Source organism: Drosophila rhopaloa, unplaced genomic scaffold, assembly GCF_018152115.1.
Source record: "Drosophila rhopaloa isolate 14029-0021.01 unplaced genomic scaffold, ASM1815211v1 contig_156, whole genome shotgun sequence".
Classification (NCBI taxonomy): domain Eukaryota; kingdom Metazoa; phylum Arthropoda; class Insecta; order Diptera; family Drosophilidae; genus Drosophila; species Drosophila rhopaloa.
The window spans coordinates 748,380-775,688 of record NW_025335035.1 but is presented as its reverse complement, the minus strand read 5'-3'; the positions used below and the strand labels follow the sequence as shown (position 1 = coordinate 775,688).

General features: G+C 43.4%; 1 protein-coding gene across 4 annotated transcripts in view; it reads right to left on the bottom strand.

The window, feature by feature from the left end:
* LOC108044588 (dnaJ homolog subfamily C member 16) overlaps positions 1-27,309 on the bottom strand; it is a 605,143-nt gene that overhangs the window by 6,065 nt on the left and 571,769 nt on the right. The gene's annotated exons all lie outside the window — the stretch shown is intronic.

Sequence of the window (27,309 nt, the reverse complement as noted above, 5' to 3'; positions counted from 1 at the left end):
TAGCTAGTATTCCTGGTACGCCAGGTACCACATAACATGCTTTTGACGCCCGCTAAGTGTTCCCTGTGTAGATCCTAACTTCGTTGTGCTAATTATCTAACGGAATGCAAAATATAGGGTCGGTCCGTAAATGCCAAACACGTTCGCACCCCGACTGTTAATTGTGCTTTTCCAATATAGCGTTTTTTACACTTCCTACACTACACGCGTTTAAATCCAGAATGGATTGCTTTTGTACTATAAGAAGGACAAGCTTTCGTTGGATTGGTTTTGTACTATAAGAAGGACAAGCTTTCGTTGGCTATCTATCAATCTCTATGCCGAAAATCAGTCGTATTACGCTTTTGTCAACACATTCGATGGCGGTGAAATCGATGACTTCATGTCAACCAGATCTGTTTTTTTTTGCATTTCAGTTTCACAACCAACCATTGTTTGCTGCTTGGCTCACGGACACAAAATTATATTTAAATCTTGCCACATAAAGAACATTAGGTAATCTTAGTTTACGCTCTTCATTATCAGCGAGTCCAATTATTTGGGTACCGGGCAGTACCGCTCCTCTCAATGAATTCAGTATTTCATATCTCTGAAATTATCAATTGATATTTTCTCACGGTGCCACTTTTAGTTGGCTGATTTTATGTATACCGGCTTGCATCTCAAGCCCTTGGAAAAGCTATCCTAAGACGAGAATTCCATTGGTATATAATTCGCTAGCATCATAACTTGCAGTAATTTTGTTTCCATGTTTAAAGAAACATAGCATATTTATACCCTTGCAGAGGGTATTATAATTTTGGTCAAAAGTGTGCAACGCAGTGAAGGAGACATCTCCGACCCTATAAAGTATATATATTCTTGATCAGGATCACCTCCTGAGTTGATATAGCCATGTCCGTCTGTCCGTCTGTCCGTCTGTCTGTTTCTACGCAAACTAGTCTCTCAGTTTTAAAGCTATCGAGTTGAAACTTTGCACACACCCTTCTTTCCTTTGCACGCAGTATATAAGTCGGAACGGCCGGGATCGGCCGACTATATCCTATAGCTGCCATATAACTGATTGATCGGAAATGCCATAACTCTGCTGTTTGTTAAGTTAGGAAGTTGGGACTTTCTGTGGGTTCTATATTTGGCCACTCAATCCGACGTACCAAATTTCATAAGGATCGGCCGACTATATCCTATAGCTGCTATATAACTGATTGATCGGAAATGCCATAACTTTGGTGTTTGTAAAGTTAGGAAGTTGAGATTTTCTATGGGTTTTATATTTGGCCAATCAATCCGACCTACCAAATTTCATAAGGATCGGCCGACTATATCTTATAGCTGCCATATAACTGATTGATCGGAAATGCCATAACTTTGGTGTTTGTAAAGTTAGGAAGTTGGGATTTTCTATTGGTTTTATTTTTGCCCAATCAATTCGACATATTAAATTTCATAAGGATCGGCCGACTATATCCTATAGCTGCCATATAACTGATTGATCGGAAATGAAATAACTTTGGTGTTTTTAAAGTTAGGAAGGTGGGATTTTTTATGAGTATTAAAAATGCATCATATGAATAATTTTGGAGAATATAATTTGCAGAATATTCTGCAAGGGTATTTCAACTTCGGCTCCGCCCGAAGTTAGCTTTCCTTTCTTGTTTTTAAATGCAAGGTCACTACTTTTCGTACTTCGTCGTTGTTTATGACTTCGAAGCTTTGACTTTGAAGCTTTTTTTATAGATTGGCTAGCCAAGTCTATATCTTTCTGTCCTGCGCTGCATATTTGTCTACTATAATATATTGTATTCTTTAATTGTCCTGGCCCTTTAGATACACTACTGTAAAATTTTGTTCCTTTAATTCAAGTTTTATTCGTGTTAATTTCGAACTCGGATTTACCATTGAAAATTGCTTCGCAAGTGATCTGTGATCTGACAGTGAAGTGTCTATTGCTGGGAGTTCCTATTTTTTTGTACTTTTGTTACTTTCAACTTTTGTGAACGATCCTGATGCGAATGCAACTGGAAGTTGGAGTTTATTTTGTTTTGAGTTAAAACTGCTCTACACGCTTGCTTACTAACATCTGTTATCATGCAAAATTCTTTGATGAAAGAGACGATTTGAGTTCGAATGCATGCTGGCAATCAGCTGCCCATTCATATTTTACATCCTTTTTACATAACCTAGTTATGTGACGAGAAAAATCGGCCAAATTTTGTTATAAAACGTCTATAGTAATTGCAGAGTGCATCGATTCTTCTAGCACTGTCCGCATCCTGTGGGACTGGATAGTTTTTAATGACGTCCTGTATCAGAGAATTTTTGTCACAGAAAAATGACTTAGTGGAAGAAAAATTAGCATTTTTCAACACTTCTCAATAACATCAGTTAAATTTTTAAGCATATGTTTTTCGGAACAACTAATGACTATTAGATGATCCATATAAAAGAATGCTTGAGAAATATCAACTCCAAAAAATGCTAATTTCGCGCTATTTTTATGCAGAATGGTAATCGCGTAAAGCGATACGAACGTTATATCTCTGGAACCTGACATTAAGTCAAGGTATGACAAATATTTTGCTCCACCTAGTTGATCTAAAATGTCATCAATTCAAGGGAGCGATTTATCTTATTTATCTTATAGTCTGACAATGGTTAATTAATAATCCCCTTTTTTTTTTGTCAAAGTCCGGAAGGGACTTTTTCGAAACTAACAATAATGGGCTATTATAAGCAGATACTGATGGTTCTACACTTTTATCGTTAATTAACTTTTGTATCTGCGCTTGAATTTCATTTTTTTGGGTTTGTGGACTTCTATAAGTTTTTATGTATACTGATTCATCATCCTTTAATCTCAGTTTTTGTTTCTAAAAATTATTCGTAGTTATCGACTCGACTTCTAGTCCGAATACGTCGCTATATTGGGTTAAAAGGCTTGAAATTTTTTTTTGTTTTTCTCCTTTCGGATACTAACAATAAGTGTATCAAATCTTAACAAATCTAACAGTCTTATGACTGGTACTGAGTAATGCGGCCCTGAGAGTTATTGCTGAGTTGGAAGGTCGTTGCGTTGAAGGCGTGTTCTGCAATATACCACGGTGCTCAGGATAGTCCTCAGGATTTTCGATTGTGCGCGCTATACGATGTCAATGTTGCTGCTGCTCGCGATCCCCCATAGCTGGGATCTTCTCCGGGTTAGTTGTCTGTCGAGGTGAACTCCGAAATATATTACATCGTTGACTTGGGGAATCGGGGTACTATACAATGATAGTGGAGGGCATGTTTGCCTGTTGAGAGTAAACGCTATGTGTTTACATTTTTGTTCATTTATTTTAATACGCCAATCAGATAGCCAGGTGAGGTGATTGGCTAGTTGTGTTATTGCTCAGCTTGGGCGCCTCGAGCGATTTAGGATTGGAGTGTCGTCACCGAACGTAGATGTTGTTAGCTTTTCGTTCATATGAATATCCTCTGTATATAGGATTAACAGAGTAGATCCAAGAGCGCTTCCTCTCAAGCTTCGATAACGTGTCCTAGTCATAAACTAGGATGACGGAATTGTGTGGTCTTTTTCGGGCTTTGGTATCATTATGAAGTAGATTTTTTTCCATTTGCTCGGATAGTAGCCGAGACGTATGATCCCATTGAAGGGTTTACAAATATTTGGAGTTGACTTCCGCGATTTTCTTTGGCAGAAACAATTTCGATTTGTGGTAGTAGTAGTTTCGATTGCAGAGCTCAGCTTTGGGTGAGCCCTCCACAGATGATGTTTTGTACTGGTGGGCGAAAGTTTTTCGATAAACCGAAGTTGTGCATTTTCAGCGTTTTTTTCGGGGCTCGGTTTAGTGTGTTTGTTGTGTTAGTCTCTGGGGGTGATCTGTAGTTTTTGGGCTTTGAAGAACAGTTATTAGCACTAGCGAATGGTTTGATGAAAGGTCCGAAAGCGCGTTTGCCCTTATTATATTGCGTGGAATGGTTTTTGTCGTCACAAAATCTTTTAAGTCTGGAACTTTTCTGAGGTCTGCTGGCCAGTATGTAGGGATACCAGGGAAACATAGTCCAATTTGTTGTAAAGTTTTATAATTGCATTATTTAATTGCCTTCCTTTAGAAGTAACGAGTCGTGATCCCCACTGGGTATGTTTGGCATTAAGGTCTCCTGCTGCTATGAAGCGATCTCCAAGTAAGTTGTAAAATCCATACGGCAAAACTGAATTTGGCTTTTGAGAAAATTGTTGAAGCTATCAAATTTTACGAATTCAGTGACGATATCAGTGACGCTATCAGTAAAATTCGGAAAAATAAACTGGTAGCAACGAATATTCAAAAGCTTAACCCCTTTATTCAGGAGAATAAATTTAATTGGTGCTCCTTGACATTGCTACGAGTTCGTGTCGGTAATAAAATGCTCATATCCCGTACGAAACCAAATTCCCGTTGTCTGAAAGCTCACAATTCATTAGATGTGTCATACCTGCACGTTACGAATTATCACGCTGACCCTCAAGCTCTTGTAAATCGCCTGCGCGAGAAAGTATAGCTTGTCACCGCTCAAGAAGTCTGCCGACGAACAGCTTGTGCGCTCTCCTCCCGTTTAACATCTGTGGCGTTGATTTTTGTGTCCCCTTTAGCACAACGTACAAGTCGTACGTGACTTTGTTTGTATGTTCGTGCGTGCGTATGCCGGAGAAGCAGGGGCGGTATACAAAAATGCACATCAAACAAAGAATGCGAGTTTGCGTTCATACCACCCAGAACACCGCACTTTGGCGCACTTTGGGAAGCAGGTGTGAAGTCTGTAAAGAAGGTGTTTCTTCGCATGGTCGGCTAAGACCTCTTGCCCGCGGAGGAGCTTGGAACTTTCTTCACCAGCGTGAAGGCCGCTGGAGCCCTCTAGGAGCCCTCAGCAGTGACCCAAACTGTCAACCTGTCCTGTCGCGTCGATGGCAAGATGTCTTTTCGCTCAAGGACAGGGTATGGCAGCGATAGTCCCTGGAGTACATCTACAGCCTGCAGCAGAAGACCAAGTGGAATCAGGAAAAGCCAAACATCGGCGTGAGAACAACGGTCGTCGTTGCCGAGGACAACCTTCCACCCCAGCAGAGGAGGATCTGGCGAGTGGTAGGGATCCACGACGTAGCCGATAAAAAGGTTCGGGTGGCGGACGTGAGGGCGCAGGAAGGCGTAGACTGGCGAGCTGTCCATCGGCTGGACCCTTTGCCTGAGTTGGGGTGATGAACGTCGATCCCTCAGAGGGTTTTTGCGCACTTGGCGCTTGGACTTAAAAATAACTAGTATTTAGGCGAGAGCGGGAGCCAATAAAGCTCTCACTCGCTATTGCAAATTCGCCCCGTCTCTCACCCCCTTAGGTTAGCATAGGTTTAAGAGAAGTTTTGTCTCGACTTATGTGTCAGACTAACCGGTTGTGTATATTTCAGAGCTCCCGTATTAACACAAAAAAAAACAAGTTTTACACAACATTTTGTTTTCCTGTGTCTTTACGATTTTTCTTTTGACTTTCTTAACAAAACATTTGCCGGCCTGCCTTCGGTTGGCAGGCCGGCTGCTTTCTTTCTTAGTTCCTTACGCAAGTACAATGTCAGATGCTGGTATAGTTCCCAAAAAAGATGTCTTCCTATTTCAAGCCATCTCGAGGAAAGGTTGTCGTGAAACCATCCAGGTATCTCATGTGGCTAAGCACTCGGTTTTTGCTAAGGACCAAGTCACGCGACCACCAGTCAATACAGATGAAGCTGCTAAAGAAGCTCTTATGAAAGCCTCTTAGAATGCCAAGGTGACTGCCTTTGTTGCCAATAGGTGATGATCCGATACTTCTGATGAATTATTCATTTATTCAGACACCTCATCTGTCAAGACTATGACCATTTTTACCCCCAAGTGGATTAGTAAGAATGCTCCCGATGAAGAACGCTTTACTCAAGTAAATAACCCAAAAAAAAGACGAAATATTGACATACTCGGAGGTAGTTATATCAATAAATCATCGCTGCCAAACCCTGTTGGCGACCAAATTTGCATTCGGTGTCCCCACGCAATGTCTCTTCTCAAGCTTAAACCAAGAAACGTGATCACCGTCCTCCACCCCTCTTTTCAGGGGAAACACTGATTTTTGGCAACTAATTGCCTTACTATTTTCTGTGACCAATGGTTTTCGCCTCAAGACAACTGTATTCAACCCCCTGGTGAAAATGGGAAGGCGAACCGGGATATATTCTTTGTTGAAATGGAACCAGCTAGAAACAACAAAAATGTATATGATATCGAGATAATTGACTACCAGGTGGTTAAAGTGGAACCGCAGCTTCACAGAAAGGGTCCTTTTAGGTGTTTCCGATTCAAGAATTTGGACATTCTAAAAGTTTTATTGCCACTTGCCAAAGTGTGTCAGTTGTGCTGGTGACCATGAGACACAAGACAAGGAGAGGTGCTTGGCCATAAATAAAGAACAACTCAAGTGCATTAACTGTATGTGAGGAGTTAAATAACTCCTCACAAATAAATGAGAGTTTGGAGGAATACAGCTGGTGAGAGTCTGGAGGAATACAGCTGGTGAGAGTTTGGAGAATACAGCTGGTGAGAGTTTGGAGAATACAGCTGGGGAGAGTTTGGAGAATACGGCTGGAGAGAGTTTGGAGAGAACGTGTAACGGTAGAAGGCGGCGGACTTTCTACCGAGTATGGTGCCGTGCGCAAAACCGAAAAAAGGAGAGGCCGAGAATTAACGGGATACGCCGGCCTATATAAGCGGGCCGAGCGCAGGAGCGGGATCAGTCGATCACAAGGAGTCAGGGATAAAATTCCTCAACCACTTTTTAAGATTGAGCTGGCCCCAGAGACGAAACCTCTAAAGAAAAATGCAGTGCATCCTATTTACAATCTGCAATATCTCCTTCACCGAAGAATCACCGTAGAGGAACCGCATAAGCGGAACGGCCCCGTACAGTGTACAAACTGCCAGGAGTTCGGGCATACAAGAACCTACTGCACCCTGCGACCAGTTTGTGTCGCCTGTGGAGATTTGCATTGCATTGAGGAAATGCAGTAACTGTGGGGGAAATCATACTGCCAACTACCGGGGCTGTCCCGTCTACAAAGAACTCAAGAACCGCCTAAATCAGAGACGCAGTAATCCATTCGCCGCTCAACACTCTGCTCAACCAAACATCTTCACCCCATCAACAACCACTCCTGGTGTTTCCTTCGCCAACGCACTCCGCTACCCTGGAATCTCACAAACATCTACCGCCCAGCCTGCAGCATCGCGTCCACAGCCACCCATACCAAACCTAAATGATTTTCCGATCTTAAGCCAAAATGGCCAAAAAACAACTCAACCTTCTACGCAGCAAAACCAAACTCTTCCCCACAAACACTTGGCGGTCTTGAATCTACATCCAAAGTTCCCTTCAAGAACTACTGCGAAACCAGAGCCTCCTAATGGAACTGCTGATCAAACAAAAGTCTGTATAAATGGACTCCTTAAGAATATGCTTCTGGAACGCAAACGGCGTTTCCCGGCACAAAAACGAACTCCTACAGTTCCTAAACAGCCACAATATCGATATCATGCTACTTTCTGAAACCCATCTAACTAATAAAAACTACTTCCATATCATCGGATATATATTCCACGCGACCAACCACCCGGACGGTAAAGCACACGGAGGTACCGGTATACTCATAAAACAACGCATAAAACATCATCCCTTGGAGACATTCGCTACTAACTACCTGCAGGCCACATCCCTACGTATAAACCTAATTGGCGGCCCACTTACTTTATCCGCCATATATTGCCCCCACGTTTCAGTATTGCAGAAAATGAGTTTATGAATTTCTACAACTCACTAGGACGCTGCTTTATAGCTGCCGGTGATTATAACGCAAAGCATCCCCACTGGGGATCTCGTCTTATCAACCCCAAAGGCCGCCAATTATACAACGCTATCATCACTCCTGGTAATATGCTTGACTTTGTCTCACCAGCTAGGCCTACATACTGGCCCACAGATCCAAATAAACAACCTGACATTATCGATTTCGCTGTTATTAGAAGAGTCTCGCACAGGCTGATAAAAGTAAAAACCTTAGAAGAGCTCACATCGGACCACTCGCCAGTTCTCCTCTGTCTATCTGAACAGCCGCAGCTTCTGGAACGCCCCCAACATCTAACATGAAACAAAACAAATTGGCTGAAGTACAAAAAATATGTAAGTGCACACATCGAACTTGATCCTGAAATTTCCTCTGAATCTGACATTGATAAGTCGCTTAAACACCTCACGGATGTAATGTCCTCTGCCGCCAAACATTCTACGCCAGAACCCTCATCCACAAACCCGCTAAGAACTGGACGCTCAAGTATCCAGATCGAGTCTCTCCTACTTGAAAAACGTAGACTCCGCAGAGACTGGCAGACTCATCGGTCCCCAGCTACTAAGAAAAGACTTAATGAAGCATCTCGAAAATTGTCGAAGGCCCTCTCTACCGAAAAGAACCAGGCCCAAAGGGCCTACATTGCGAAACTATCCCCGACGGGTAATAAATTCCCACTATGGAGAGCTCACCCAAACATGCAACCACCAATAGATCCCGATTGGCCAATTCGATCACAAACAGGTGCCTGGGCGCGCAGTGACGAAGAAAGAGCTAACACTTTTGCCCATCACTTGGAAAACGTCTTCAAGCCTCACCCGCCATCCAACCAATTCACTCTACCGAATGTCTCGCTAGCGTCGCCGTCCACCCCAGTTACCCTTGAAACCAGCACAATACTTAAGGCTATTAAAGAACATATAAACCCAAAGAAAGCTCCTGGTCACGATTTTATTTCTCCAAAAGTGATAATTGAATTACCTGCATGCCCAGTCAGATGCATCGCATTTATATTTAACTCAATATTGAAATGGGGTTATTTTCCTGACCAATGGAAAAAGTCTGTCATTACAATGATCCCGAAGCCAGGAAAAGACAAATCCCAACCTTCCTCGTACCGGCCCATCAGTCTGCTCCCATGTCTATCAAAGCTATTTGAAAAACTGCTTCTTGTTCATCTAGTAACACATCTTCAAAACAACAGAACGATCCCTCTGCACCAATTCGGATTTAGGGAAAAGCATGGAACTATCGAACAGGTAAACCGCTTAACATCTGAAATTCGCACGGCTTTCGAACACAAGCAATATTGCAGTGCCTTATTTCTGGACGTATCACAAGCATTTGATCGCGTCTGGATCGACGATCTAGTATACAAAATCAAAACCCTCCTACCGGAAAACACTCACAAGTTGCTTGAGTCATACCTCAGAAACAGAGTTTTCACCGTGAGATGTAAAACCTTTACTTCCGTAACATCGAAGCTGGAGTACCCCAAGGAAGTGTGCTTGGTCCAATCTTGTACATCCTTTACACGGCAGACATTCCAACAAGCCGCCAGACCCTCATCTCAACCTTTGCTGACGACACTGCCATTGTCAGCCGCTCGAAATGCCCAAAAACAGCTACAGCCCATTTAAAAGAACACCTGGTAGCTGTAGAAAAATGGCTCGCAGACTGGCGTATCAAAGTCAACGAGCAAAAGTGTAAGCACATTACGTTTACACTAAACTTGTCGAAATGCCCACCACTGGCGCTAAACAACAAGCCGGTTCCACAAGCAGACGAAGTCACCTATCTCGGCATACACTTAGACAGGAGGCTTACCTGGAGAAAGCATATAGAAGCAAAGAAGACCCATTTAAAACTAAAGACCAGCAGCCTTCACTGGCTCAAGAACTACCGCTCCCCCCTTCCACTCGAATATAAAGTACTACTGTATAACTCGTGCTTAAAGCCGATCTGGACCTACGGTTCCGAGCTCTGGGGAAACGCAAGCAGCAGCAATATAGAAATTATTCAAAGAGTACAATCAAAGACCCTACGAACAATAACTGGAGCCCCCTGGTACATCCGCAACGCAAACATCCAGAGAGACCTGGATATAAATCCCGTAAAAGAAGAAATTGTTTCCAGAAAAATTAAATATGAAGCCAGATTATCAAATCACCCAAACCTGCTAGCCAGACAACTCAACCGGCTAAGCTATCATTCCCGTCTACAGCGGAATGATTTCCCATCCCTCTTCGATAACATAAATTAAAGTAACTTAGATTAAGATTTGAAAACTTATTGTTAGTCTCTTAAGTAATAGAGAAGATCCAATAAATAAGAATAAAGTATAAAAAAAAAAAAAAAAAAGGAGTCAATCCAGCAAGATCAGTAGACAAGCCGAGAACCAGTGAATAAAACAAGTCAAGTCCACATCAGGAGGAAGCAGAGCCGCGCCGAGTCAACAGGAGCAAGATCGCTACATCAACCGTTCGGGACTTAGAGTTGAAGTCTCCGAGCTGAGAAACAGGTAGCTGAGGTCCTTAAGGCATCAAGCGAGCTTGACTTATTGCTCGGCGAGTCCGACAGAATTGAATAAAAAGAGTTCTCCGACAGAGAACCGTGGGCTCGGAAGGGAAGTTGTCCAGAACCAGCTGCCGTGCGATAACAATTGCCTTGTCGAATTCCGGCGTACGCCTGAACCGTCAGGCGAGAATTGTGCAGGCCCTGGTGCGACTAGCCAAGAAGGAAGCGCGTCCGGGCCACGGGTGTCTCGAGAAGCGTATGCGGACCACGGAGCCAGGACATCGCGCCGTGAGTAGAGCAAGGACATCGAGGACACAAGAAACGACGAGCAGTCATCGCAGGCCCAGCAGCAACCGAACCATACTGCAACGTATCCAGTCCACGGCTAAGAGGCGAGGGCGGAAGCGTTCGTCTTGAACCTAGCGTCCTGCCACAGGGACTACATTGGCGGCCTTCCGGTGTATGCCTGAACCGTCAGGAAGAAACTGTGTAGGCGTCTGGTGTGACCGGCCGGGACAGATCCAGGGACCGGAGGCTGTGGCTGCGAAAGGCGTATGCTTTGAGAGCCCCAGTGCCTGTTCACTCTAGTCTGGGAACGGTTACAGTACCCGGCAAAGGCTTATTCCAATGGAAAGTAATGCCTTTCGGACTACATTCAGCATCGGCCACGTTCCAAAGGGCTCTGGATGAGGTAATCGGCCCGGAGATGTCACCATACGCGTTTGCATACCAAGATGACATCATTGTGATCGGACGCACGCTGAAAGAACACGTGGAGAATCTAAAGGAAGTGTTTAGTCGCCTCAAGGAAGCAAACTTAAGAATAAACGCCGATAAATGCAAATTCTTCAAGCTAGATTTGCTTTACCTAGGACACTGCGTTACTAGCGAAGGGATAGGCACAGATCCCGAGAAGGTAGCGGCCATAGCCGAACTAGAGCCACCGTCGACAGAACGCGAACTACGGCAATACCTAAGCGTATCTTCATGGTATCGACGATTTGTGCCAGATTTTGCGCGTATAGTAAAGCCATTGAATGATCTTCTACGCAAAGGCACAAAGTGGATATGGACGCCGGAACACCAACAGGCCTTCGAAGAGGTAAAGGCACGACTACTAGCCGATTCTTCAGACGGACGCCAGCGACTATGGATTAGGTGCCATCCTGACACAAGAGACAGAGGACGGCGAAAGGGTCATTTCATACTCAAGCCGGACACTAAACGGCGCCACAACAGAAAAGGAGTGCTTGGCAATCGTGTGGGCAATCAGGAAGCTGAAGTCGTACTTGGAGGGCTACCATTTTAAAGTTGTTACAGACCACATGGCTTTAAAGTGGTTAAACAGCATAGAAAGACCTTCTGGAAGGATAGCAAGATGGGCCCTGGAGTTACAGCAGTACGACTTCAAGATAGCGTACAGGAAAGGACAGCTGAACGTGGTGGCAGACGCCCTATCCCGACAACCGTTGCCGGAGACTCTTAGGGCCATGAAAGACGCATCGGAAAAACCAAACAATAGCTGCAGGCCCAACCACAAAAATATTAAGAAATCCAAAAATATCACAGAGCGGGCAATGAAGATGTCGTGGCTTGGAAACTGTGCGTTCCGCAGGGTCTAAAACAAGCCGTACTGGAAGAAAACCAGGAGTATGTGCGAGAAAATAAAGGCCCAACCACAAAAATATCCAGATTATGCAATGGAAGGCGAGTCTCTCTATAGGCACATTCCTCACAGAGCGGGCAATGAAGATGTCGTGGCTTGGAAACTGAGCGTTCCGCAGGGTCTAAGACAAGCCGTACTGGAAGAAAACCATGAGTCCCCATCCGCTGTTCATGTTGGGAGCAGAAGAACAATAGCACGCCTGGCAGCCCGGTACTACTGGCCAAAAATGCACAGAGACGCCAGGACCCACGTACGCAAGTGTGAAGTTTGCCTGAAATACAAGCCCAATCAGCTGCAGGCTGCAGGGAAAATGCTCACTCAGGTACCAAAGGAACCATGGGCAACAGCATGTGCGGATTTCGTCGGGCCATTGCCAAGATCAAAGCACAGAAACCAGATGATACTGGTGTTAATCGATCGGTTTTCCAAATGGACGGAAATGTACCGCTACGAACAGCAACAGCGGAGACCCTACAGAGGGCGTTCAGAGAACGCATAATATCAAGGTTCGGGGCTCCAAAGATAGTGATAACCGATAACGGAGTACAGTTCGCCAGTCGATCCTTCAAAAGATTTCTTAGCGAAATGGGAATAAAGCAGCAATTCACGGCCCTATACACCACAGGAAAACCCAACAGAACGAGCTAACCGTACGGTATGATGTGCACGATGATAGCTCAATTCGCAGGAAAGGACCAAAGAACCTGGGACGAGAATTGGCCAGAAATTATGCTAGCAGTAAACTCAAGCATATCTGAATCAACCGGGTACTCGCCAGCGTTTCTCACTCAAGGCCGGGAACCCCGTTTGCCAAACGCATTATACGACAGGGAAACGTTAGGCTCGGGGAAAAGCACAGAGACCCGAGATGAGAATGCAGCTAAATTACAAGAGATCTTCGAAATCATACGCCGAAATATGGAAAACGCATCCCAGGACCAAGCCAGACATTACAATCTGAGGAGGAGGCAGTGGACACCAGTGCTGGGCAGCATAGTGTGGGGCAAAGAACACCACCTATTCAAAGCAGCCGAAGGGCTTGCTGCGAAACTAGCCCCGAGGTACGATGGTCCTTACCAGGTTGTAGATTTCGTCTCGCCGGTAATCTGCAAAATACGCCACACAGGTTCAAAGAAAGAGCGAAAGGTTCACATTGGCGAGCTTAAGCAGCAACAAACACACGCTGCGAACGAGCAGACGATCACATCGGAGGACTAGATACAGACTACAATAAACCAGGCGGAAAGGACACCTTGAAGAACAGCACAAGGAACAGTTAACGTATAAGGAACCCTGTCTGCAAGGCAACAGGATTCAGCGTCGGGCAGTCGCCAGAGTCATCCATGATTACGCCAGGCGGAAAGGACACTCATGGGGAGAACACAAGGATATGATTACCGCATAAGGGATCCAGACCGCAAGGCAACAGGACTCAGCGTCGGGCAGTCGCCAGAGTTATCCATGATTACGCCAGGCGGAAAGGACACTCATGGGGAGAACTCAAGGATATGGTTACCGCATAAGGGATCCAGACCGCAAGGCAACAGGATTCAGCGTCTGGCATTCGCCAGAGTCATCCATGATCACGCCAGGCGGAAATGACACGGTTAACATGTAAGGAACCCAGACCGCAAGGCATCAGGATTCAACTTTGGGCAGTCGCCAAATCATCCGTGATCACGCTAGGCAGAAAGGATACTTACGGGTACAGCACAAGGACACGGTTAACATGTAAGGAACCCAGACTGCAAGGCATCAGGATTCAACTTTGAGCAGTCGCCAAATCATCCGTGATCACGCTAGGCGGAAAGGACACATAAGGGGACAGCACAAGGACACGTTTAACATGTAAGAAACCCAAACCGCGAGGCATCAGGATTCAACTTTGGGCATTCGCCAAATCATCCGTGATTACGCCAGGCGGAAGGACACTGAATAGGAGAACACAATGATACGGTTAACATGAAAGAAACCCAGACTGCGAGGCATCAGGATTCAACTTTGGGCATTCCGCAAATCATCCGTGATTACGCCAGGCGGACGGACACTGAATAGGAAAACACAATGATACGGTTAACATGGAAGAAACCCAGATCGCGAGGCATCAGGATTCAACAGCAGGCATAATTCAAATTCCCAAGGATATACCAAGGGCACCCCAAGGATACCCCAAGGATCCCTTAAGGATACCCCAAGGATACTCTTAAGGACACCATCAAGGCTCAACGTAAAAGCTACACCAAGGACCCTCCAAGGATACTACAAGGACACCACAAGGGTACCCCAAAGGATACCCTAAGGATCCCCTAAGGATTACACAAGGATATTCCAAGGATACTACAAGGACACCAGAAGGATACCCCAAACGCCTCCAAAGGATACCCTAAGGATCCCCTAAGGATAACACAAGGATATCCCAAGGCTACCCCAAGGATACCTCAAGGATATACCGAGGATCCCTTAAGGGTACCCCAAGGATACTTTAAAGATACCATCAAGATTACAACAAGGATACCCCAAGGATCCCTTAAGGATAACACAAGGGTACCCTAAGACCGCACCAAGGACATCCCAAAGATCCCTTAGAGATAACCAAAGGATACCTCTAGGATACACCAAGGATACCCAAGAAATATCCCGAAGCTACCTGGACAATATTCGTTTAGGAACGTTGAGAAGCAGCGAACCGCAGCATCCAAAGTGCCATGTTGATCTGTCAAGCTGAAAGACTTATAAGTTTAACGAAGAAAGGTATAAGACGGCACAGCAAAGAGAGAGAGTACCATAAGAGAGCAAGCACCCTGGGTAAAGGATAACGGTGACAAACAAAGAGGAAGGCGCGAAACCGAGGTTTCGTTTGAGGGAAACCCTGCGCCAATCAGGCATTAGGAAGAAAGCAGTCAATATGAGCAGTGTGATCACTCGAGCCGAAGCACGCAGGAGGATGGCGGCCCAGCAGGAACCCAACCCGGGGCAAGGATGGTCGGCAGCCCGGCCTACCCGAACACCGTGGCGGTCCCTGAAACGGGCCCGCACCGTAGAGCCTGTCATCAGCTCAGACAGCGATGTCGAGGTAATTGATGACCTCATCGCAGATCAGAGGGAGTGGCGGCTCCGACGGAGCAGGAACGGGAGCAGGAGCCCGAGAAGAGGGCCAAGCTGCGCCGCCACCACGTGGAGGCGGCCATCCGGTGGCACGCCAAATTAAGAGAGGCGGAGGAGGAGGAGCAGCGGATGTGGGAGGTCACGCCAACGCCCCGATATACGGCAGAGGAGCCTAGGCCGGAAGAGAAGGACGAGGAGGAAGTGTGGGCCCCATTCCCGCCAAGATGGTTGCCGGAGGTGCCGCTGATGCCCCGGTACGAACCGGAGTGGCATCGCGGCGAGGACCCGGAGAGCGAGGGAGAAGCGCCGATGGCTACGCCTCCATGGCGGCCGGAGGTGCCGCTGACGCCCCGGTGCGAACTGGAGTGGCATCGCGGCGAGGACCCGGCGAGCGAGGGTGAAGCGCCGAGGGCTACGCTTCCATCGCGGCCAGCACGGCCACCTACCCCGCGGTACCACCAGCCCGAGGCCGAGCCGAAGACGCCGGAGACTCCGCCCCCCGCAACCGAGGGGTCGACGACGGTGCGGACCGACGTACCGGCGGCCCACGTCAGCCACGGCACCCGGGCATTCATAGCCGAGGGTGTGCGGTGGCAGCAGTAGTCGGTGGTGTGGACGTGGCCGGAGGGACTGGCGACGGAGGCAGCCGGAGATAAGCCGCAGATATGGGAGGAAGAGGCTCCCCAAGTAAACCCTCGAGATCCCCGAAAGAGAGGCCGGCCGGACGCTTGGGCCCCACCGACGCCGAGTACGGGGCCATCCAACACGAAGGGGGCAACGGAGGAGGAGCCGTTGGAGAAAGGACCTTGGGTGTGGCCCGAGCCCGAGGCCAACCACCGACCCCCTCTGCAGCGGTAACAGTCGGAGCCGGAGGTAGCGCGCGCCCGGCCGCTATTTGAGCGGCAGGTGTCGGCTCCGGAGCCAGGCGGTTGGAGCGAGGTCGCACGCGACGAGTGGCCGGAAGGAATTAACGAGGCACCGGCGGTCTCGACGGCGCGAAGGAAGGGAGGAAGGAGGTGCGTCTTAATCACCCAAGGCGGACGGAGGTTCCGGGTGAGGGTGGGGGCAGCCGGCATCCGGGATTACGCCCAGTAAATTTAAAAAAAAAACACAAACAGACAAATAAACACAAACTTATTGATCTAAAGTCGGGGAGGTGGCTGGAAAGATGCCGGGGAGAATAACAATGCCAAGCGATGAGGTTAACTTCCTCTCTGCGCTCTCCCTGTCAGGTCGCCATCTCCGCAAGAGAGAGGTTGAGCCTGGAAAGGGCATCTGGAGGGCATAAGGAGAAAATCAAAAAAGGAAAACAAAAGAAAGCATGAAATACTCACCAAGTGAAAGAATTGTGCTACATCACTTCAATAAAGGGATGGGGGCACTTCGATTAATGAGCGGTCGATTGGCACTGGACGATAGTGTCGATCGATGGGCACAGAAAACTGGAGATGACGGCACAGGAAGGGTCACACTAAAATAATATCGCCACCACCGGATGGCAACACTGCACTAATTCAAATCATCGAGATCGGCTGGAAAACCGATTGGGAAAGCGGTAGTGTGACCAGACAACGAAGGAATGGAGATGCTTAGAAACATCTTTTTGGCGGGACATTCAAAGGAGATACGAAGTACGAGAATTCTATGGGGCAAACATCTTAAGCGGGAAAAGGAATGGAGCATCGGCGCTGTGGAACTCAAGAACGAGCTGTGAGCGTCGAGGGAACCTTTTGAAGGAGCAAGAAGACTCTAAGGCTACAATGATTTACAAGGAAAACAGCCGGAGAGAAGAAAATCAAGTCTATGGGGGAAACATCTTGGGCGGGAAAAGGAATGGAGCATCGGCGCTGTGGAACTGAGGTACGAGCTGTGAGCGTCGAGGGAACCATTTGAAGGAGCAAGAGGACTCGAAGGCTACTAGAATTTACAAGGAAGACAGCCGGAGAGGAGAATCAAGTTTATGGGGGAAACATCTTGGGGCGGGAAGTACATAGAACGAGAAGGAGCGACGTCGAGGGAAGGAGGACCAACATCAGCGATCCAGAGCAGCGGATCCAAGGAGAACTCCAAGATAACAGCCGGAGAAGAGGTGCAAGTCTCATTTCGTTCCCGAAGAAAGGGGAGAATGTGAGGAGTTAAATAACTCACGACTTTGGAGGAATACAGCTGGTGAGAGTTTGGAGGAATACAGCTGGTGAGAGTTTGGAGAAATACAGCTGGTGAGAGTTTGGAAAGTACAGCTGGGGAGAGTTTGGAGAATACCGCTGGAGAGAGTTTGGAGAGAAATAAGAAGAGAGTTTGGAGTAGAGTTTTGAGAGAACGTGTAACGGTAGAAGGCGGCGGACTTTGGACCGAGTATGGTGCCGTGCGCAAAACCGAAAAAAGGAGAGGCCGAGAATTAACGGGATACGCCGGCCTATATAAGCGGGCCGAGCGCAGGAAGCGGGATCAGTCGATCACAAGGAGTCAATCCAGCAAGATCAGTAGACAAGCAGAAAACCAGTGAATAAAACAAGTCAAGTCAACATCAGGAGGAAGCAGAGCCGCGCCGAGTCAACAGGAGCAAGATCGCTACATCAAGACGTTCGGGACTTAGAGTTGAAGTCTCCGAGCTAAGAAAAAGGTAGCTGAGAGCGACGGTGGAGCAGCCGCAATTCTTCAAGGAAGGCGTTGAGACACCCATCAGTCACCATTAGTCCCAGGCCGAGGGACAAGTCGGCGAATAAAGATCCTAATATAAACATCCTAACTTTCTGTGCGTTCTCATTAGACAATCGGGCGGTCACGTTTATATAAATTTGGTGGGACGAACAACACACATCTTCTGAGCTAGCCGCACGATACTCGTAGCGAGCAGACATACAAAATCAGTTCGTTACATGTGGCTCTAATCATAGTGCGCCCACCCTTCGATGTCCTATTTAGAGGCTATTGAAAGACGTAAGCCCAATAGTTCTGTAGAGAGTATCCCCACTCAAAAATGTACTTTTAAGCCTGCCATGCCACCGGCTCAAAGTGCTTGGTTTACTTCGCGTCTTTCTGCATTCTGAAGTCAGACTTCGCCAGCGTTTAATTTACATCAAAGTGAAAAGACCCCTTTGATTGATCAACCTACTCAGGACAGGCTTCTGGAATTTATTAATGGCTTAAGAAAGCAGCAAGTGGCTGCTGCGACAGCCCAAGCGGCTTACGGTATAAATATCGTTATTTGGAACGCCAACAACTTAGTTGGCAAATCTCTTGAGATTGAGCTCCTCCTCCAGGAACGCAACATTGACATTTTAATGATGTCAGAGACACATTTTTCAGTCGTTCATTCTTCCACACTAAAGGATATGCTGTACACTCTGCCAATCGTGGTGGTGCTGCTGTCATCGTCAAATCCTGTTTGGATTATCACCTAAGCGCCACAATATCGGAGCCTCCACCTGGTCACCGCCTTTCTTGGACGACTGATGAATATCTGTTAGTAGCCGCTTTCTCAGTGGAGGGGATTGTAATGCGCACAACAGTTTCTGGGGGTGCAGGCGATCGAGCCCTCGGAAAAACACCCTGATGTCAGTTATTGCTGACCCAAATATGCATATTTTGGCTACTGGCGAACCCACTGATTTTACTTGGATCAATGACAACATTCCGACGGCCATTGAATTTGCAGTGTACAGAGGCATCCAGTGCAACCGCCTTACAATCTCAGAGTGCCCGAGATATTTCTCTGATCATATTCCGCTCCTGATATATTTTTGCGTGGCTGTCTATACGATCGTCACCAAAACCAGGCTTCTTCCTCGGGATCGGATCTAAAAAGTTTCAGTGAGTAACTTACTGCTCTGACTCAGGAACAACCTTCTCACCTCTCTGTGGACGAAGTAGATTCCTTTGCTGAGATCTTAGTTGAACAGATCCATCAAGATGCCCCTCCTACTAGAAGTATACCTATTCCTCCTCCATCTTGGGCTTATTCACAGCCAGAAATTGCTGCCTTGGCCAGAAAAGGTTATGCACTTCGCCGTATCTGCATGAGGACAAGGCATACCATCGATATGGCAAGGTGGAAGGCTTCTGGGTCAGAGCTATGGAAAGTTTTCCATTCGGCCAAGTCAGAATTTTTTATGGATAAGCTCAGTGCATTTGATTCTAACCAGAATCACGGACTTGAGCAGTGGAAATGCACCCGCAACCATAAAAGATAGCCGCTTCAGAGGTTATCCCTTAAACGTAGTGATAGGACTTGGGCCCACAATGATTCCGAGATTGCTGAATTATTGGCTGATGATCTTCAAAATCGCTTTACTCCAGACAACAATCTCCAGGTTAGGGTTTTCATTTGGCCCTCCTGTTACTGTTCGACCAGTAGACGAAGATAAGGTACGTGATCATATAGCGACTGATTACTACTAAAGCTCCTGGCATGTACGCGATTAATGGGAAAGTAGCAAAGGCTCTGCCTAGCTCTGTAATTGCACAGCACTGTCCCCTCTTTAATGCTTGCCAGAACCTTGGTTATTTTCCATCACCTTGGAATCGAGCATTAATCACAATGGTGGCAAAAAAAGGAAAAGACCCATGTTGCCCGGAATCTTATAGGCCGATTATTTTGCTGTCATGCTTGGTAGACTTTTAGCTATTAACGCATTTGAAGACGCACTTCCGAACCACCAGTTTGGTTTCCGAAGTCGCCATAGTGCTATCGAGCAAGTGCACAGAGTAGTAAACCATGTTCTGGGTGCTTTCGAAGATCACAAATACTGCTCAGCCGTTTTTCTCGACGTTCGACAAGCCTTTGACAGAGTTTGGCACGAAGGACTGTTCTACAAGCTAATGCCGCTTTTCTTATCGTTCTTAGATAATAGGGAGTTCGGGCAATTCGTGCTGGTGTCCCGCAGGGAAGCGTCCTTGGTCCGGTCCTGTATACAATTTACACTTCGGATCTTCCAAACCCAGTCGCTCGTGGTAGCCTCCTGTCCACATATACACATGACACTGCATTTCTTGCAGCTGGTAGCACCACTACATTTGCCTCCCGACGTGTCCAGATATTCTTGGACGAATTTGAGTACTAGGCCTCTCGATGGAACATATCGCTAAATGTTGACAAAACGCAGCATGCCACATTTGCTCTCCGCCCCGGCCGTTCGCGAAGCCTTTACATTGATGGGAATAGGCTCAGGCACGAAGATAAGGTGACGAACCTCGGAGTTACTTTGGACCGTCGCCTTTGTTGGACGGCACAAATTGATCGAGTTTGTAGATCAGCAAGTACAAAACTTGAGAAAATGGACTGGCTCCTCCGTCCATGTAGAGGCCTATTCCTTGAAGCCAATGTGCGGCTGTTTAAGGCCATTGTCCTTCCAACTTTAAACTGGGGAATCACTTGATGGGGCACGGCCTGTAATTCGTCACTAAAAAGGGTTACAAAGGCTCTCAGGCGGATGCTGAGGGTGAAGTGGCACCATTATGTAGAAAACCAAGTTATGTTCTATGACACGGGACTGCCGACGGTAACGGAGACGATTTGTATATCCTCAAGTTCATACCGGGAACGTCTGCTCACACATGCAAACTGTCTGGCAAGACATCTTGCAACACCACTGGGTCGATGGCGTCTCCGCAGACGACACCCGGAAGACCTATGGATTCTCGGCTGTGACAGACACGATCGTCTTCTAAACCACACATCTTAATTATCTTGTGACCGGCTATAACCACACCTGATTTGCCCAAGAATGGAGCACCCGCTACTCGCTTTTTTTGGGATCTTTAGAAATAATTTGACAATACATGAAAACAAGGTCCATCCTTGTGTGGCGTGTTTCACAATAAATATTAAAAAAAAACAAAACTTTTAGGACAAATCTCTTAAGCCGAAGTTTGATTATTAATCATTGAGTTAGGCAGTCCGTTTTTGAGATCCGAATCGAGCAGTTGAATAAATCGAGTGAAAGTAAAAGTGTAGTTAACCAAATAAGTTCAACCTATTGAAAAAATAAATAGTGAATTAGTGGTTATAAAAAATAAACAAAATTTTTTTATCAAATTCACTAGTGGGAAAGTTAATTGGGGACCAACGTGGGGCCGTGCGATTAAAACAAGGCTTTAAAATAAATGCTAAACAAGTTTTAAAGTGAAAAAGGAATTTAGCGCGGCCAAAAACCCGATGCAACGAAAACCCGACGACGAAAATATAAAGCTTGTGTTTATAAAAAATAAGGTGAAAATTAATAAATGCAATAATAAAAAAAATTACAAAATAGTGATCGTAACAATAAATTCACTGCTCTGACAATATAAAAATCAAAACGTGACAAAAAAAACCATCGAAACATATAACCATCGGAAAAATAAATCGGCTGAAGGGCAATCCCTCGCCAGAAATAAACATTGAAAAAGAAGTAGAAATCTGAAAACCAAAAAAGCAGGATCATCAACCAAGAGAAGGACGACCCCAACAGGATCAGCAAACAACGAAAATAAAAATAAGGAGGACGATTCGTGAGAGATACTACCTTTTTTATTATTATTATATAAGAAATTTGTAAAAAAGGAAATACAAAAACAAAGTGGAACCTTAATTTCTGATTTCGAAAAAGTTCTCAAAAAAGGCGGAACCTTTGACCAGGCAGTGTAGGGTAATTAAAAGTCTCCACATGGATTCGCCCCTAGAACATACGAACCATCAAGCGGTAACAAACAATGCAATGTTAAATGTAGGAGATTTAACAAAAGAAATTGGAAATTTTGAATTAAGTCCATTAAAGGAGGAGATCGAAAACTTAAGATCGCAGCTTTTTCACAAAATAGAAACGGTTAAGGATTATCAGATAGAGAATATAGATCCAAATATTAAGTGCGACTCATCTTTTGAGATCATCAAATCTGTTAGGGAATGTAAAGGTGAAGAAGATAAGTATGTAAGCTGGAGAGAATCAGCTGAAATAGCCATGAGGCAGTATGCCAGAGGGAGTAAAAAGTTTTATTCTGCCTTATCTATATTAAGAAACAAAATAACAGGAATGGCAAACGATGCCTTAACCCATAATGGTACGGTGTTAAATTTCGATGCCAGATGGTCAGACTTAACTGTGTCTTAAACGACAAACGTCCAATTCATATTATATTATCGAACAGGAATTAAGTGTATTGAGTCAGGGAAAATTATCCATAATGGATTATTAATATTAATTATTAATTTTCAATCAACTGAAAATTAACTCTACTAAATAATAAAACTATTATGATCTATGGTAGAAACAAACCAAAAACAGCGGAAATGAATGAAAAACATAGGAAGACAGCTCTTAGAGTTTTCATTACCGGCCTCAACGGCCAAATTTCAGATACTATTTTTTCAAAGAATCCACCTGACCTACCAAATGCAATGGTCATAGTTCAGGAATAAGAAAGCGACAACATGAGGGCTCATTTCGCAAATAGTTTCTCTACTACTCAGAGAAAACATAGTGAGCCAAACTCTGGTGGTAATGGTCAAACACATTTCAACCACAAGAGAAGACATAAAAACAATTATTATTATAACCAGCGGAATAATAATAATTTAAGGTTCAACCAAGACAACAACCAGAACAAAAATACTTATGGTTATTATAATCAGAATAAAAATAATTCTAGGAACCAGGGTAGATTTAATAATAACACTTATAGACAGCCACAAAATAAGCCAGAACCAATGGAGATAGACGGGTCTATCCAGGTTCAGAACAGGGCTAGTAATAACGGTTATAATCAAAGCTATAAGAAATATCAAAATAATAATTATAGCCAGAACAAGTGGGATCAAACAAAACAAGAAAGGAAAGCTAACTTCGGGCGGAGCCGAAGTTGATATACCCTTGCAGAATACTCTGTATATTATATTCTCCAAAATTATTCATATGATGGATTCTTAATACTTATAAAATATCCCAACTTCCTAACTTTAAGAACACCAAAGTTATGGCATTTCCGATCGTTCAGTTATATGGCAGCTATAGGATATAGTCGGCCGATCCTTATGAAATTTGATAGGTCGGATTGATTGGCCAAAAATAAAAGCCATAGAAAATCCCAACTTCCTAACTTTACAAACACCAAAGTTATGGCATATCCGATCAATCAGTTATATGGCAGCTATAGGATATAGTCGGCCGATCCTTATGAAATTTGGTAGGTCGGACTGATTGGCCAAATATAAAAGCATAATCCCCATATAATCCCAGCTTCCTAACTTTACAAACACCAAAATTATGGCATTTCCGATCAATCAGTTATATGGCAGCTATAGGATATAGTCGGTCGATCCCGGCCGTTCTGACATATATACTGCGTGCAAAGGAAAGAAGGGTGTGTGCAAAGTTTGAACTCGATAGCTTTAAAACTGACAGGCTAGTTTGCGTAGAAACAGACAGACGGACAGACGGACAGACGGACATGGCTATATCAACTCAGGAGGTGATCCTGATCAAGAATATATATACTTTATAGGGTCGGAGATGTCTCCTTCACTGCGTTGTACACTTTTGACCAAAATTATAATACCCTCTGCAAGGGTATAAAAATTTGAGACCCAGAACACTCAGCAAGGCCAAGCCCAAAATAAAAGGGTACCAACTGGAACTGTTAGACAACCGGCTAACAAGACGATGTGATTAAATAATATTGAGGAGGACCATTTTTTAGACAGAAGTCAGGATTAGACTTACCCTACTTAATTAGAAATGACACAAAAATAAATAAAAAATTACAAATATTAATTGACACTGGGGCAACCGCGTGTTATATTAGAATAGGAATTTATAAAAATAAGACTGAGGAATTTATAAAAATAAGAATATATAAAAGATTATCCATAATGAATGGGTATTCAATAATTATATTATATATTATCACATGATAACTATTTTTGATACGCGATATACTTTTTATGAAATAGGCTATAACCTTTAAAAAAAATAGGAGCTGTAATCGATACAGCGAAGGGAGTAATTAAATATAATGAAAAAGAAGAAAAATTAAATTATGATAACGGAAAAATCTTAAACCAACTTTCTTAAGCAGAAGAAAACATTATTCTTCCATTAAAAGAATTTATATTAAAAAAATACTTTGATGAAAAGACTCAAATCTGATCCGAATCTGAAATGGGTAATCAAAGCGAATTTAGTTTGGGAATTAAAAATCCTGAACACCCCGTCGTTAAAAAATTCGAAAAAATAAAAGTTTGGGAATTAAAAATCCTGAACACGCCGTCGTTGAAAAATCCGACAAAAATAAAAGTTTTTGAATTAAAAATCCTGAACACGCCGTCGTTGAATTATCCGACAATAAAAAATTAAACAACATAAATATATCATCTGCAGATCAAAGAAAAGATTTGGAGAACGAAATATTAAATATTATCAATAAAGAACATTCGAAAATAAATATGCAGATTCCTTTTAGGACAGATATACGCGGTGAAATAAACACAATAAATGATAGGGCCATTTACAGTAAACAATACCCTTATGCTCTATCAGCTTCAGATTTTGTAAATTCTGAAATAAGTCGAATGCTAAAAGAAAAAAATAAGGTCAAGTAGAAGTCCATATAATTCACCTGTACTGGTGGTACCAAAAAAGGGTTTTAATGAAGATGGAACTCCAAAGCTCAGACTCGTATAAGATTATAAAAAACTTAACGAAAATACTATACCAGATAGATATCCAATGCAGGACCCTTCAGTGATTTTATTAAATCTTGGAAAAGCCAAATATTTCTCAACAATTGACTTGGAATCTGGATTTCATCAGATTCTCATGAGTGAACCAGACATACAGAACACCTCATTTTCAATAAACAATGGGAAATACGAATTCCTAAGAATGCCTTTCGGTTTGAAAACGCTCCTAGAATATTCCAGCGAGCGATGAATGATATTTTAAGAGAACAAGTGGGTAAAACATGTCATGTTTATATGGATGACATTATTATATTTTCAAAAACAGTTGAACAACATTTCAAAGATTTAATTGTCATAATTAAAATTTTGCTAAACGCAAACAAGAAAATTTCGATTGAAAAATCAAAGTTCTTTAAATTAGAAACAAACTTTCTAGGTTACGTGGTTTCTCACAATGTGATCAAAACCGATCCCGAAAAAATTCCAAAAATGGTAAAATATCCGATCCCTAAAAATATTCGTGAGCTTAGAAGCTTCCTAGGCCTTACAGGATATTACAGAAAATTTGTGCAAAATTACGCAAAGATAGATAAACCTTTAACAAAATATTTAGAAAGCCAAAATGGCAAGGTATCTAAAAAAACATCACGTAAAACTTTAATACAGCTTGATGATTCAGCTGTAAGAGCTTTTAACGAGCTTAGAGAAAATTTAATTGCACAGGTAGAACTAGTACAACCAGATTATAATAAATAATTTACCCTAACAACTGATGCGTCTGACTTAGCTATTGGTGCTGTTCTTTCTCAGGAAGGAAAACCAATTACATTTATTTCAAAAACTCTAACCAAAACTGAACAATTATACGCAACAAATAAAAAAGAACTTCTAGCCATAGTATGGGCTTTTAAAAATCTTCGAAATTACTTATATGGGGTTAACGACATCGAGATCTATACCGATCATCAACCTCTTTCATTCTCCATTTCTCAAAAAATCCAAATATCGAAATGAAAAGATGGTATTCCTTTATTGAAGCTATTCACCCAAAATTATTTATAAGCCTGGAGCAACAAAAGTTGTTGCGGACGCCTTATCAAGGATCCAAATAAATAACCTAACGGAAAGTAATGAATCGGTCTCAGATCAAAATACTCAACATTCAGCAGAGAGTAGTTTTGAGAATGTTATACAAGAAACCCGAAAACCCTTAAACCAGTTTAAGCAACAATTGCTAATAGCAACGGGGAGGTATACAATACATGAGTCGATTAATGTATTCGGAAATACTCGACATATAATAGAGTATGACACTCCAGAAAATTTAGTATCCATCTTAAGAGAATTCATTCCACCCAATATAACAATAGGAGTTCACTGTACTCTAGAAGATTTTTATAAAGTACAAAAACCACTTAAAGACAATTTTATAAATAAATTTGTATACACTAAGATATTTGTCCAGGATGTCGAAAACGCTGAGGAAAGATCTACCATAATCACAGAAACTCATTGTAGAGCTCACAGAGGGCTTGATGAAAATTATAAACAAATAACTAGACTTTATTATTGGCCTAATTTATACAAAAAACTTAAGGAGTTTATAAAGAATTGCACTACTGCAATCAAAATAAATACAACAGACACCCAGTACAAATTCCTATCGGTAAAGCACCTACTCCAGAAAGAGAAGGTGAAAGTTTGCATCTTGACATATATTACGCCCAGAATCTTATATTGATTACTTGTATAGATTCTTATTCGAAAAACATAGTCGTAAAAGAGATTTCTAATAAACTAAATATAGGAAATAATTTCTATTATCCAAAACTTTGATGATAGATAACGAAACAAGTTTTTATTCATCCCAATTTAAATCCTTTGCACAAAGAAATGGGATATCTTTATTCTTTGCAGATCCTCGACATAGTACGACCAACGGACAAATAGAGAGGGCACAGTCTACCTTAACAGAAATTGGTCGAAATTGCATTAAAGACGAGCTTAATTTAATTGATTAATCTGAAATTCACTCATTAACCAACCAACGACCCTTTGATATATTATTTAATAAAATCAAACATGATGAAACACCTAAATTATTGCAACAAGAGAAAACGTTGCATTTTCATAATAGAGATAGACAAAATAAGAATTATCACGTAGGAGAGGTTATTTACGAAAAGAAACACGAGAAAAGGAACAAGGCTAATTCTAGATATAAAAAAAAAGTATTTAAGGAAAATCTCCCTAAAAAATTTATTATAAATAACAGAAACCGTACAATTCATAAACATAATATTAAATAATTTGTTTTAAATTCCAAATAATGATTTCAATAATGTACTTATTATTGCTGATAGCTACAACTAAATCCAAAATTATGGATTACACGAGCCATGATTTTTTTTTTATAAGGATACCAAATATTTTCTTATTTATGAATCATACGCACATTTATATGAA